This window comes from Pseudophryne corroboree, chromosome 1, assembly GCF_028390025.1.
Source record: "Pseudophryne corroboree isolate aPseCor3 chromosome 1, aPseCor3.hap2, whole genome shotgun sequence".
Lineage (NCBI taxonomy): Eukaryota > Metazoa > Chordata > Amphibia > Anura > Myobatrachidae > Pseudophryne > Pseudophryne corroboree.
In genome coordinates this window covers 1192361703-1192377183 of record NC_086444.1, presented here as the reverse complement: position 1 = coordinate 1192377183, position 15481 = coordinate 1192361703, and the positions used below count along the sequence as shown (strand labels likewise).

General features: G+C 43.3%; 1 long non-coding RNA gene across 1 annotated transcript in view; it reads right to left on the bottom strand.

The window, feature by feature from the left end:
- Positions 1 to 15481, bottom strand: part of LOC135016193 (uncharacterized) — a 321242-nt gene that overhangs the window by 178004 nt on the left and 127757 nt on the right. The gene's annotated exons all lie outside the window — the stretch shown is intronic.

Below are 15481 nucleotides of genomic sequence, written 5' to 3'. Positions count from 1 at the left end.
GATCTCACTGATTTCACCATGTAATGACTTTTGACAAAACCATGCATTTCACTAATGCCCTTAAGCTAAGCCTTGCAGAGACTTCCTCACAGTTTACTGTATGGCTGTCATTTGCTAACTCCTTCAGCCACCAGAATCCTACTATGGGCAACATATACTGTACTTCAATACTACTATTGTGAAAGGGTATCCAAGTCCCAGTACATGGATTGCACTGTATCCTATCTTCAGTTTTCCAGGAACCCTCAACCTTCTCCAATTCTAGATCCAGAACTCCTGATAGAATTACTAAACTGACTGCCCTTATGAATTACATTGCACAGGTACATTGAAGATAATTTAATTTGGGGGTATATCAGGCCATCCACATCCCTAGAAGCTGTTCCAATATTTAGTGATGATTTTGGCTTAACTAATGCCCATGCAATTTATTTATGTCTACCTATTAAAATGTATATGTCATTTTAATCATTTCTATTTCAAGAGGACACTTTATAGTCAATTATTGGGGACTGCAATGGTCAGCAATATTGCACCACCTCAGGAAGTTTGATTTGTCATGGACAAAATTCAGTTCTTTACTTGGCATAATTGCTTCAATCCTTTGCATTCTAAGATATGGTGTGATACATAAGTCAAGTTTCAAGCTCTTACTACTTTTAGAGGCTCATGGCTGTGTAATAAACATACAGAATAAAATATAATTCCCCATGAGCTTCTTATCGATTCACCAACACTGAAGAGAAGCACCTGGAGAGAATCTTGAGTAGGTACTCTAAGAACATCAGACCAGTGTATTGTAGTAAATACTGTCAGATTTGTGCTCTGTTCCCTATAATAGACATTAGCCCCAATCTGTTGATAATCCAATATGCATACTATCCAACCTGTAAACATGCATAGAAATCCAACATTCATATAGCATGACAAGATTTAAAATTAAACACATCTCTATCTGCACGAGTAACTCTGTGGACTGCATTTTAGACTGCCTTTATTACTTTATAGAACACAGCTTTATAGAGAATATTTTAGTGATTCACATCAGTCATGACCCTAGTGAAGTTTACAGTCTACATTCAGTATCACTTTGACACACGTCAGAATCAGAATTAGCCTAATTGGCCAAGTATACACACAGCATACAAGGAATTCATCTCCAGTCAACTGATAAAGCAAAACACTTACATAAAACATACTAACATTTACTATGCCCAAATCACAATAAATAATGAAAACAAATAACAATGTATAAGATAGAGTATTAATTCCCAACCCGATGACCCCACCTTTCTATCAGTAAATCTAGTATTTAAAATGATGACAGCGTGGCAGTGTCGGACTGGGGCATGTAGGTCCCACCGGGGAAAGATGTAATAGTAGAGTTCCATGTTTAGGGGAGTGGCCAGTCTTCAAAGGGGGTGTGGCCAGCTGCCACAGAGGCTCGGCTATCCATTAGAGAGTGCATGGTCTGGGCCCCTTTGTTGAATGTACAGTGTATACCAGTGACGTGCGGTGGGGTGGGGCAGGTGAGGCAGAGCCTTTCCTGTCATACTAATGTTTGTGCCAGAGTTTTGACTGTATAAAGTATATGAAAAATGTTCAATGCACGTCCCTGGTGTATACTACTATTACATGCATGAAAATGTACCAGAGCAATGTACTATAGCGAATACACCATAGTCCTGTGCAGTATAAGGTAACATATGCATAATGTATAATTCAAGTGCACAGTATGGAACCTATTCCTAGAGGAGGAGGAGGAGGACCCACAAGCAGTGGTGCCCACAGGGGGTTTCTCCCTGTACCCCCATGGGCCAGTCCAACCCTGCTATTTAACTCTAGACAAATATAAACCTTAAATAGAGGGAAGATTAACAGCAATAATCCTTTCTGCAGTCCTAACCACTCGATGAAGTCTGTTCCTAACTTGTTTAGTAGCCAACCCGTACTCTACAATAAATGATGTACGAAGAACAGACTCAATTATTGATGAGTAAGAAAGGATCAACAATTCCTGTGGTAAATTAAACTTCCTGGGAAGATTTACTAAGCCTTGAAAAGTGATAAATAGCATGGAGATAAAGTACCAGCCAATCAGCTCCTAGCTGTCATGTTACAGGTTGGGTTTGAAAAATGTCAGAAGCTGGTTGGCTGGTACTTTGTCAATGTGCAATTTATCACTTTTTAAGGCTTAGTACATCTGGTCAAAGTTGCCACAAAAAACACAGTCTCGATTGCGCCGTTTTTACAATAGCACCTACAGTATGTTAGACACCCGCTTTAGATCACACGAAATGATGGAACCCAGAAATGTAAAGTTGTCACCACAGATACAACGCTATCAGCTATAGACAGGGGAGACGCCACAATTGGTTGCCTTCGAAAATCTACTATCATCCCCTTGTGGGTTTTGGTTTTGGATCTGTATTTTTTTCCCCTCAAAAAAATCATCAAAATAGCTAAAATCACAGAATTTGGGGGTGTTTTTGTTCCTACGGTAATATTAACCTCAAAAACATTAATGTCACGACCCGGGTAATCAGTCACACATTTTTACCTTCTAAGTGCCTTCTGAGACTGTCCCTGCGCTCCAAGCCTGGATTCCACCTGTGCAGTCTGCGTGCAGCGCGCTGTACAGCATCACTTTAGTCTCTCCTCAGCGATCCCGGCACCACTGTCCTGGCGACTTCACAGCATGTTCCACCTGTTACCATAGATGGCGTCTCCTGTCCTCCGCAGCCTCCGACGCCATTACTACAGGGTTCCACATGTTAAGTACAAACAGACTTTCCCTCCAGAACCAAACATGGGCGCAGCCATGTTTGGCCTCATCACATGACTCTCCATAGCCTATCCGCTGTGCTCTGGACTCTGCCTGATTGTTCAGCCAATACCTGCTTCCCAGCTGGTATAAATATCCTGCATCAAGGCTGCCTAATCATCAGTACTTTGGTTGTCTATCCCAGTGTTAGATGTCTCTCCAGTCAGTGGATGTTCCTGCTTGCAGTTTCCAGGTATTCCAGCTCCTGTGACCTTGCTGCACTTAAAGAGACCTGCACCAGTTTCCACCCTGCGGTGCTGCCTGACTTCAGTGGTGTTCCTGCGTTGCTCTCAGTGATCTGCAGTGATTCATCACCGGCTTCCAGCTTCCAGCGGAGTTCCAGTATCACTCCCAGCTCTCGAAGGTATATCAACATCACTCTCCATGATCTGTAGTAAGTCCTCGCTGGCTTCTAGCTTCCAGTGGTGTTCCAGTATCGCTTCTAGCTTCCAGCGGTGTTCCAGAATCACTTCCAGCTCTCAGCTGTGTATTGTGTTACATTCAGCTCTCTGCGGTGTTCCAGCATCGCTCCCAACCACCATCGGTGTTCCTACATTGATCCACAGTTCACCATCGGTGCTCTCACCATCGGACTCTCTCAACATCAGTGAATTCCACTGCACCATACACCCTGAGCCGGTTCCGTCCGGCATTCCCGTCAGTTCTTTTGTGTTCATCTCCACTCCTGAGCATTATTACCATCTCCAGCTTCCAGAGTGTCATCTGCTGGTCAGTACCTGCTCGTTCCCTACTACAGTAGTTAGCTGTGGCTAACAAACTTATTATCTCTGGGTCTTACAGAGAGTTTGCTTATCCTGTCTGCATTGCCACAGTATATTATTACCATTGCGCCTAAGGAACTGTACTGCCATCTGTGTCTGCACATTCTACTGTTGAGCTTACCATTCTGCTTAACTGCCAAGGTGTTTATGTGTCTAATAAATTAACTTTATCTTTTACTCCGTTATCGTGGTCACGCCTTCAGGCATTGGTGCTAATGTCCCTTGCATGTCCAAGAATCCTATATTACCTCCCTGGTTCAAGTACACGTCAGCCCCTATGCCTGAGGCTTTCCCAGGTCAGCCTCAGGTGTGACAATTAATTTCCACTCATTTCCAGTCTATTCTGAACACCTCACACCTCACAATATTGTTTTTAAGCCAAAAGGTTGCACCGAGGTGGCTGGATGACTAAACTAAGCGACAGTAGTGGACAGTACAAACACCTGGCCCATCTAGGAGTGGCACTGCAGTGGCAGACAGCATGGCAGTTTTATAAACAATGCCCAAAAAATTCTCCAAAGAGCACACTGTAAGGCAAAAAAAAAAAAGGTGCAAGATGGAATTGTTCTTGGGCCCTCCCACCCACCCTTATATTATATTTATTAAACAGGACATGCACACTTTAACAGACCAATCATTTCAGCTGCATGGACTGTCACTTGTGGCTTAAATGATTAGTTTGTTTGGGCCCCCACAAAATAAGCTGGAATATGTGCAGTGCAGAAACTGGCCTTAGTACTTTAAATAGGCATGATGTCGTCATTAGCATCCGATTCCTCACCCCCATCAGTGTGTACATCTTCTTCACAGACTATACATTTGTACCCACTGGAATCCACCATCACAGGTCCCAGAGGTAATTGCTGGTAAAGGTCTTCCTTGTGGAATTTGTAATTCATTTTGATGAACATCATATTTTCCACATTTTGGGGAAGTAACCTCCTACGCCAATTGCTGACAAGGTTACCGGCTGCGCTGAAAACTCTTTATAAGTACACACTGGAAGGTGAGCAAATTAAGTAAAACAAAGCCAGTTTGTGCAATGACCTCCAAATTAGAGATGAGCGGGTTCGGTTCCTCGGAAACCGAACCCGCCCGAACTTCAGGTTTTTTTACACGGGTCCGAGCGACTCGGATCTTCCCGCCTTGCTCGGTTAACCCGAGCGCGCCCGAACGTCATCATCCCGCTGTCGGATTCTCGCGAGGCTCGGATTCTATCGCGAGACTCGGATTCTATATAAGGAGCCGCGCGTCGCCGCCATTTTCACACGTGCATTGAGATTGATAGGGAGAGGACGTGGCTGGCGTCCTCTCCGTTTATAGAGAGTGAGACTAGAGTAGAGAGAGACACAGTATTATTTACTTTAGTAATTTTGGGGAGCATTAGGAGGAGTACTACTACTTGCTGAAGTGATAGATAGTGTGACTGTATATCTGACTTGTGGGGGAGACACTGACAGTGGGGAGCAGTTAGAGTCTGAGAGCAGGAGTACATATTTTAACGTACAGTGCACACTTTTGCTGGCACTCTGCTGCCAGAGTGCCACACTGCCATTGTGACCACACTGACCACCAGTATATATTGTGATTGTCTGCTTAGGAGTACTACTTGCAAGTTGCTGATAGTGTGACCAGTGACCTGACCACCAGTTTAATTAATCACCACCAGTTTAATATATATATATATATATATATATATATATAATTGTACATAATATATATATAATTGTATATGTATACCGCACCTACCCGTGTTTTTTTTTTTTCTCTTTCTTCTTGATACATACTACTATAGTAGCTTACTGTAGCAGTCTGCGGTGCTGCTGAGCTGACAGTGTCCAGCAGGTCCGTCATCAGTCATTATATAATAAATATATATACCTGTCCGGCTGCAGTACTAGTGATATTATATATATATATATATTAATTTCATCTCATTATCATCCAGTCTATATTAGCAGCAGACACAGTACGGTAGTCCACGGCTGTAGCTACCTCTGTGTCGGCAGTCGCTGGTCCATCCATAATTGTATACCACCTACCCGTGGTTTTTTTTTTTCTCTTTCTTCTTGATACATACTACTATAGTAGCTTACTGTAGCAGTCTGCGGTGCTGCTGAGCTGACAGTGTCCAGCAGGTCCGTCATCAGTCATTACATAATAAATATATATACCTGTCCGGCTGCAGTACTAGTGATATTATATATATATATATATTAATTTCATCTCATTATCATCCAGTCTATATTAGCAGCAGACACAGTACGGTAGTCCACGGCTGTAGCTACCTCTGTGTCGGCAGTCGCTGGTCCATCCATAATTGTATACCACCTACCCGTGGTTTTTTTTTTCTCTTTCTTCTTGATACATACTACTATAGTAGCTTACTGTAGCAGTCTGCGGTGCTGCTGAGCTGACAGTGTCCAGCAGGTCCGTCATCAGTCATTACATAATAAATATATATACCTGTCCGGCTGCAGTACTAGTGATATTATATATATATATATATATATTAATTTCATCTCATTATCATCCAGTCTATATTAGCAGCAGACACAGTACGGTAGTCCACGGCTGTAGCTACCTCTGTGTCGGCAGTCGCTGGTCCATCCATAATTGTATACCATCTACCCGTGGTTTTTTTTTTTCTCTTTCTTCTTGATACATACTACTATAGTAGCTTACTGTAGCAGTCTGCGGTGCTGCTGAGCTGACAGTGTCCAGAAGGTCCGTCATCAGTCATTACATAATAAATATATATACCTGTCCGGCTGCAGTACTAGTGATATTATATATATATATATTGATTTCATCTCATTATCATCCAGTCTATATTAGCAGCAGACACAGTACGGTAGTCCACGGCTGTAGCTACCTCTGTGTCGGCAGTCGCTGGTCCATCCATAATTGTATACCACCTACCCGTGGTTTTTTTTTTTCTATTTCTTCTTGATACATACTACTATAGTAGCTTACTGTAGCAGTCTACGGTGCTGCTGAGCTGACAGTGTCCAGCAGGTCCGTCATCAGTCATTACATAATAAATATATATACCTGTCCGGCTGCAGTACTAGTGATATTATATATATATATATATATATATATATTGATTTCATCTCATTATCATCCAGTCTATATTAGCAGCAGACACAGTACGGTAGTCCACGGCTGTAGCTACCTCTGTGTCGGCAGTCGCTGGTCCATCCATAATTGTATACCACCTACCCGTGGTTTTTTTTTTCTCTTTCTTCTTGATACATACTACTATAGTAGCTTACTGTAGCAGTCTGCGGTGCTGCTGAGCTGACAGTGTCCAGCAGGTCCGTCATCAGTCATTACATAATAAATATATATACCTGTCCGGCTGCAGTACTAGTGATATTATATATATATATATATATATATATTGATTTCATCTCATTATCATCCAGTCTATATTAGCAGCAGACACAGTACGGTAGTCCACGGCTGTAGCTACCTCTGTGTCGGCAGTAGCTGGTCCATCCATAATTGTATACCACCTACCCGTGGTTTTTTTTTTCTCTTTCTTCTTGATACATACTACTATAGTAGCTTACTGTAGCAGTCTGCGGTGCTGCTGAGCTGACAGTGTCCAGCAGGTCCGTCATCAGTCATTACATAATAAATATATATACCTGTCCGGCTGCAGTACTAGTGATATTATATATATATATATATATATATATATATATTGATTTCATCTCATTATCATCCAGTCTATATTAGCAGCAGACACGGTACGGTAGTCCACGGCTGTAGCTACCTCTGTGTCGGCAGTCGCTGGTCCATCCATAATTGTATACCACCTACCCGTGTTTTTTTTTTTCTCTTTCTTCTTGATACATACTACTATAGTAGCTTACTGTAGCAGTCTGCGGTGCTGCTGAGCTGACAGTGTCCAGCAGGTCCGTCATCAGTCATTACATAATAAATATATATACCTGTCCGGCTGCAGTACTAGTGATATTATATATATATATATATATTGATTTCATCTCATTATCATCCAGTCTATATTAGCAGCAGACACAGTACGGTAGTCCACGGCTGTAGCTACCTCTGTGTCGGCAGTCGCTGGTCCATCCATAATTGTATACCACCTACCCGTGTTTTTTTTTTTCTCTTTCTTCTTGATACATACTACTATAGTAGCTTACTGTAGCAGTCTGCGGTGCTGCTGAGCTGACAGTGTCCAGCAGGTCCGTCATCAGTCATTACATAATAAATATATATACCTGTCCGGCTGCAGTACTAGTGATATTATATATATATATATATATATATATATATTAATTTCATCTCATTATCATCCAGTCTATATTAGCAGCAGACATAGTACGGTAGTCCACGGCTGTAGCTACCTCTGTGTCGGCAGTCGCTGGTCCATCCATAAGTATACTAGTATCCATCCATCTCCATTGTTTACCTGAGGTGCCTTTTAGTTGTGCCTATTAAAATATGGAGAACAAAAATGTTGAGGTTCCAAAATTAGGGAAAGATCAAGATCCACTTCCACCTCGTGCTGAAGCTGCTGCCACTAGTCATGGCCGAGACGATGAAATGCCAGCAACGTCGTCTGCCAAGGCCGATGCCCAATGTCATAGTACAGAGCATGTAAAATCCAAAACACCAAATATCAGTAAAAAAAGGACTCCAAAATCTAAAATAAAATTGTCGTCGGAGAAGCGTAAACTTGCCGATATGCCATTTACCACACGGAGTGGCAAGGAACGGCTGAGGCCCTGGCCTATGTTCATGGCTAGTGGTTCAGCTTCACATGAGGATGGAAGCACTCAGCCTCTCGCTAGAAAAATGAAAAGACTCAAGCTGACAAAAGCACCGCAAAGAACTGTGCGTTCTTCGAAATCCCAAATCCACAAGGAGAGTCCAATTGTGTCGGTTGCGATGCCTGACCTTCCCAACACTGGACGTGAAGAGCATGCGCCTTCCACCATTTGCACGCCCCCTGCAAGTGCTGGAAGGAGCACCCGCAGTCCAGTTCCTGATAGTCAGATTGAAGATGTCAGTGTTGAAGTACACCAGGATGAGGAGGATATGGGTGTTGCTGGCGCTGGGGAGGAAATTGACAAGGAGGATTCTGATGGTGAGGTGGTTTGTTTAAGTCAGGCACCGGGGGAGACACCTGTTGTCCGTGGGAGGAATAGGGCCGTTGACATGCCTGGTGAAAATACCAAAAAAATCATCTCTTCGGTGTGGAAGTATTTCACCAGAAATGCGGACAACATTTGTTAAGCCGTGTGTTGCCTTTGTCAAGCTGTAATAAGTAGGGGTAAGGACGTTAACCACCTCGGAACATCCTCCCTTATACGTCACCTGCAGCGCATTCATAATAAGTCAGTGACAAGTTCAAAAACTTTGGGCGACAGCGGAAGCAGTCCACTGACCAGTAAATCCCTTCCTCTTGTAACCAAGCTCATGCAAACCACCCCACCAACTCCCTCAGTGTCAATTTCCTCCTTCCCCAGGAATGCCAATAGTCCTGCAGGCCATGTCACTGGCAATTCTGACGAGTCCTCTCCTGCCTGGGATTCCTCCGATGCATCCTTGCGTGTAACGCCTACTGCTGCTGGCGCTGCTGTTGTTGCTGCTGGGAGTCGATGGTTATCCCAGAGGGGAAGTCGTAAGCCCACTTTTACTACTTCCACCAAGCAATTGACTGTCCAACAGTCCTTTGCGAGGAAGATGAAATATCACAGCAGTCATCATGTTGCAAAGCGGATAACTGAGGCCTTGACAACTATGTTGGTGTTAGACGTGCGTCCGGTATCCGCCGTTAGTTCACAGGGAACTAGACAATTTCTTGAGGTAGTGTGCCCCCGTTACCAAATACCATCTAGGTTCCACTTCTCTAGGCAGGCGATACCGAGAATGTACACGGACGTCAGAAAAAGTCTCACCAGTGTCCTAAAAAATGCAGTTGTACCCAATGTCCACTTAACCACGGACATGTGGACAAGTGGAGCAGGGCAGGGTCAGGACTATATGACTGTGACAGCCCACTGGGGAGATGTATGGACTCCCGCCGCACGAACAGCAGCGGCGGCACCAGTAGCAGCATCTCGCAAACGCCAACTCTTTCCTAGGCAGGCTACGCTTTGTATCACCGGTTTCCAGAATATGCACACAGCTGAAAACCTCTTACGGCAACTGAGGAAGATCATCGCGGAATGGCTTACCCCAATTGGACTCTCCTGTGGATTTGTGGCATCGGACAACGCCAGCAATATTGTGTGTGCATTAAATATGGGCAAATTCCAGCACGTCCCATGTTTTGCACATACCTTGAATTTGGTGGTGCAGAATTTTTTAAAAAATGACAGGGGCGTGCAAGAGATGCTGTCGGTGGCCAGAAGAATTGCGGGACACTTTCGGCGTACAGGCACCACGTACAGAAGACTGGAGCACCACCAAAAACGCCTGAACCTGCCCTGCCATCATCTGAAGCAAGAAGTGGTAACGAGGTGGAATTCAACCCTCTATATGCTTCAGAGGTTGGAGGAGCAGCAAAAGGCCATTCAAGCCTATACAATTGAGCACGATATAGGAGGTGGAATGTACCTGTCTCAAGCGCAGTGGAGAATGATTTCAACGTTGTGCAAGGTTCTGCAACCTTTTGAACTTGCCACACGTGAAGTCAGTTCAGACACTGCCAGCCTGAGTCAGGTCATTCCCCTCATCAGGCTTTTGCAGAAGAAGCTGGAGGCATTGAAGGAGGAGCTAAAAGGGAGCGATTCCGCTAGGCATGTGGGACTTGTGGATGGAGCCCTTAATTCGCTTAACAAGGATTCACGGGTGGTCAATATGTTGAAATCAGAGCACTACATTTTGGCCACCGTGCTCGATCCTAGATTTAAAACCTACCTTGGATCTCTCTTTCCGGCAGACACAAGTCTGCTGGGGTTCAAAGACCTGCTGGTAACAAAATTGTCAAGTCAAGCGGAACGCGACCTGTCAACATCTCCTCCTTCACATTCTCCCGCAACTGGGGGTGCGAGGAAAAGGCTCAGAATTCCGAGCCCACCCGCTGGCGGTGATGCAGGGCAGTCTGGAGCGACTGCTGATGCTGACATCTGGTCCGGACTGAAGGACCTGACAACGATTACGGACATGTCGTCTACTGTCACTGCATATGATTCTCTCCCCATTGAAAGAATGGTGGAGGATTATATGAGTGACCGCATCCAAGTAGGCACGTCAGACAGTCCGTACTTATACTGGCAGGAAAAAGAGGCAATTTGGAGGCCCTTGCACAAACTTGCTTTATTCTACCTAAGTTGCCCTCCCACAAGTGTGTACTCCGAAAGAGTGTTTAGTGCCGCCGCTCACCTTGTCAGCAATCGGCGTACGAGGTTACTTCCATAAAATGTGGAGAAGATGATGTTCATTAAAATGAATTATAATCAATTCCTCCGTGGAGACATTGACCAGCAGCAATTGCCTCCACAAAGTACACAGGGAGCTGAGATGGTGGATTCCAGTGGGGACGAATTGATAATCTGTGAGGAGCGGGATGTACACGGTGATATATCGGAGGATGATGATGAGGTGGGCATCTTGCCTCTGTAGAGCCAGTTTGTGCAAGGAGAGATTAATTGCTTCTTTTTCGGTGGGGGTCCAAACCAACCCGTCATTTCAGTCACAGTCGTGTGGCAGACCCTGTCACTGAAATGATGGGTTGGTTAAAGTGTGCATGTCCTGTTTATACAACATAAGGGTGGGTGGGAGGGCCCAAGGACAATTCCATCTTGCACCTCTTTTTTCTTTCATTTTTCTTTGCGTCATGTGCTGTTTGGGGAGTGTTTTTTGGAAGGGCCATCCTGCGTGACACTGCAGTGCCACTCCTAGATGGGCCAGGTGTTTGTGTCGGCCACTAGGGTCGCTTATCTTACTCACACAGCTACCTCATTGCGCCTCTTTTTTTCTTCTTTGCGTCATGTGCTGTTTGGGGAGTGTTTTTTGGAAGGGCCATCCTGCGTGACACTGCAGTGCCACTCCTAGATGGGCCAGGTGTTTGTGTCGGCCACTAGGGTCGCTTATCTTACTCACACAGCTACCTCATTGCGCCTCTTTTTTTCTTCTTTGCGTCATGTGCTGTTTGGGGAGTGTTTTTTGGAAGGGCCATCCTGCGTGACACTGCAGTGCCACTCCTAGATGGGCCAGGTGTTTGTGTCGGCCACTAGGGTCGCTTAGCTTAGTCATCCAGCGACCTCGGTGCAAATTTTAGGACTAAAAATAATATTGTGAGGTGTGAGGTGTTCAGAATAGACTGAAAATGAGTGGAAATTATGGTTTTTGAGGTTAATAATACTTTGGGATCAAAATGACCCCCAAATTCTATGATTTAAGCTGTTTTTTAGTGTTTTTTGAAAAAAACACCCGAATCCAAAACACACCCGAATCCGACAAAAAAAATTCGGTGAGGTTTTGCCAAAACGCGGTCGAACCCAAAACACGGCCGCGGAACCGAACCCAAAACCAAAACACAAAACCCGAAAAATTTCAAGTGCACATCTCTACTCCAAATTGCCTCTTTTTTCTGCTAGTATTGAAACAGACTTTACGACATGCCTATTTGGATACAACCACTGAAATGATCAGCAACCATTCTTTGAATGGCGACAGCATACATATGCTACATATGGTACAGCAATACTGTCGAACAAATGAGTCAGAAATATATGTTTTGCTCTGGATCACACACAGAGGATATATCATAGTATTGTACAGCAGCAGCAGTACTAGTAGTCAGAGTGACGCACCAATAAAAATTTCATTTTTGCTTTGGATCACACACAGATATATAGCAGTAGTGTATGGCAGCCACGGTACTAGTAGTAAGAGTGATGCACCAATAAAAAAATATTTTTTGCTTTGTATCACACACACAGATATATAGCAGTAGTGTATGGCAGTACTTTTAGTTGTCATTCAGTGATGCACCATTAGAAATATATTTTTTGCTCTGGATCGCACACAGATATATAGCAGTAGTGTATGGCAGCCGCAATACTAGTAGTCAGAGTGACGCATTAATATATATATGTATATATATATATTTATTTTTTTTTGCTTTAGATCACACACAGATATATATCAGTAGTGTGCGGCAGTCGCAGTACTAGTAGTCAGAGTGATGCACCAACAGAAATATATGTTTTGCTTTTAATCACATACAGAGGATATATAGCAGTAGTACATGGCAGTATACAGACCCTTATAGACAGAGAACACCTGGTACTATACACAGCCAAAGTATGCTACTATGCAGAGCCCTAACACAGAGACAGCACACCCAAGAATCCAATTTAACTCTCCTGCAAAACAACCCCTCAGCTCTCTCCTTCCTGCCTGTGCTTAGTCCTATCTCCCTTTGCTCTCTCCTGCCCCCCTTTTCTTTCTCCTTGCTTGCTCCTTCCCTAACAGCACACAGCACAGAAGGAACACCTCTTTACTGTGCACTCTTCAAGTCCGGAGTGAAGATGGTGCAGATCACCAGGACTATATATAGAATCCAAAACCCGCGAGATCCGCTAACGGGATGATGATGTTTTGCCTCATTTTCGGATCTGAGTCAGGAGCGAAAAACCGATCCTGACTCGGATCCGGGCTCAGATCCAAGAGTTCGGGCAGGTTCGGTTCTCAGGAAACAGAGCCTGCTCATCCCTAATCTCCAATGTTTTAAGCAAATTTAACTCCAAATAGGGATGGTCATCGACCATCAATGATTCAAAATCATCAATGGTCTATGACCGATGTCAAATACTTTTACCATTGATGGGAAAGAACAAGATGGTTTCCCACCATCGATGGTTCAGTGCTACCAAATTTATTTATTCATTTTGCTGATAGTGTCAGGGCACGAATCTTAGCCCCGCCCCCTGACAACCATGAAGCTGCGCCCCGGGCTCTGATTGGCCCGCAATACAGTTAACAGTAATACAGGGGTGACCATTGATGCGTAAAACCATTGATGGTTCCTTTACAGATGGTTTTACACCATCAAGGTTATCCATCAATGGTACCATCAATGGTGATCATCTATGGATAACCTACCGATGGCCATCCCTAACTCTAAATTAAATACATTTTTTGTTAGAAGCCAATTAACTTACCAGTATGTTTTTGGAGTCTGAGAGGAAACTGGTGCAAAGGGAGAAAAACCCTGCAAACACAGTGCACAGATAATCATGACCTCAGAGCAGTAACACTAACCACAACACCATACATTAAAATATGGACTAAATTATGTTATTTATTATATTTAACTGTGCGTACATTTCTAGATCACATGACTGATCACATGACCTTGACCAAACACAGAAAGCCTTTTAGGAATACAGTCAGAGGCGGATTGCCCATAGGGCTTACAGGGAAGATTCCCGGTGGGCCGATGCACCTGCGGGGCCTGTTTTGTTTGAGGACATGTGGTCCTTTTTATAGACATAATGAATAAGATGCAAAATAATTTGCATATATGAAAATCACTTAGCCTGTGATTGCAGATGATCTAGTGTATGCTCTGTCTGCCTGCTTGGCTGACATATAAGATTGAGTGCATAGTGATTGGGATACTCGGTTGGTGTAATAAGCAAGAAAATATATCTGTCTAAAGAATTATATAGTTTCCTAAATTCTGAAGATGTATCATATAATGTGCTCATAATATTTCATTTTATTTCCTTTTAACTTCCCCCTTGATGCTGGACATGCCCACTATCTGGAAAGTCTTGGGGAATGGGTGCTGCTGCCATGGCTCATGGCTAGACCTTACACCTCCGGTGCTGCCCATGTGGGGCCACTAGTACACATTTTTCCAGGGCCGCTTTTTGTTCCCAATCTACCCCTGAATACAGTCAAATTCTGCATACAATCCAGTCCCATGAAGTGTTCTGGAGGAAATCATTTACATTTTCAATAATCTGACACTTCATATGATGAGCCGAGGTGACTGTTCCTAAAAGAAAACTTCAGTTGGAGGACAGTGGCATTTCTAGGCAGAAAGATATTGCCCTACAAGACCTCTTTGTATGAAATGCACAGTTAACAGGCAGGATGAGTAACCCGGAATAGACAATTGCAAATGATCTATGCACCAGGCACTGCCATTAGGTCTCTTCAAGGGTTTATAAGGTCTTATGGTTCCTATTTACTTCCTTTTTGGTACTTTTAGGGATGTCAACAAGACTTACTAGCATTCTCGATTGTTAGTACGGATAACCAAAATGAACATTTGTTACTGTTTATATGAAGATTTTTTTTAAAAGCTATTTAGGAATTAGATTTTCCATTTACAGCAATTTATTCCTCAATTTTGGTGATTAAAGTGATCTATGACTAACTGATATATTGTCACTTCCTAATGTACTATATTGAATGCTATCTGCAGATTTATAATATTAGTGACAATTAGCGAAACACTGTGATGCTTGATTGAATTCAATGTTGCAGTCAATAATGTTAATCTCAGTAACATTTATTATAGATGAAATCTTGTTGCAGTTCTCATACCTTACATACTGTAGATTATCTTGCTAAGTTTCAATATTGTTGTTTTTATTTTCAACACTTTGAAAGTGTGATGTCAGAAAGAAGAATCAGAGATTTGTTCTGACATCGGATCGTTGATTAGCTGAGAAGTTTAAAATCTAAATACAGGTTTCACTGAAATAAACAGATAGGTGCCATAAAGTTTTACACACACACACACACACACACACACACACACACACACACACACACACACACACACACACACACAAACACACACACACACACACACACACACACACACACACACCTGTTTCTAGCCAATTTGGCTTGTAGTGCGAGATTT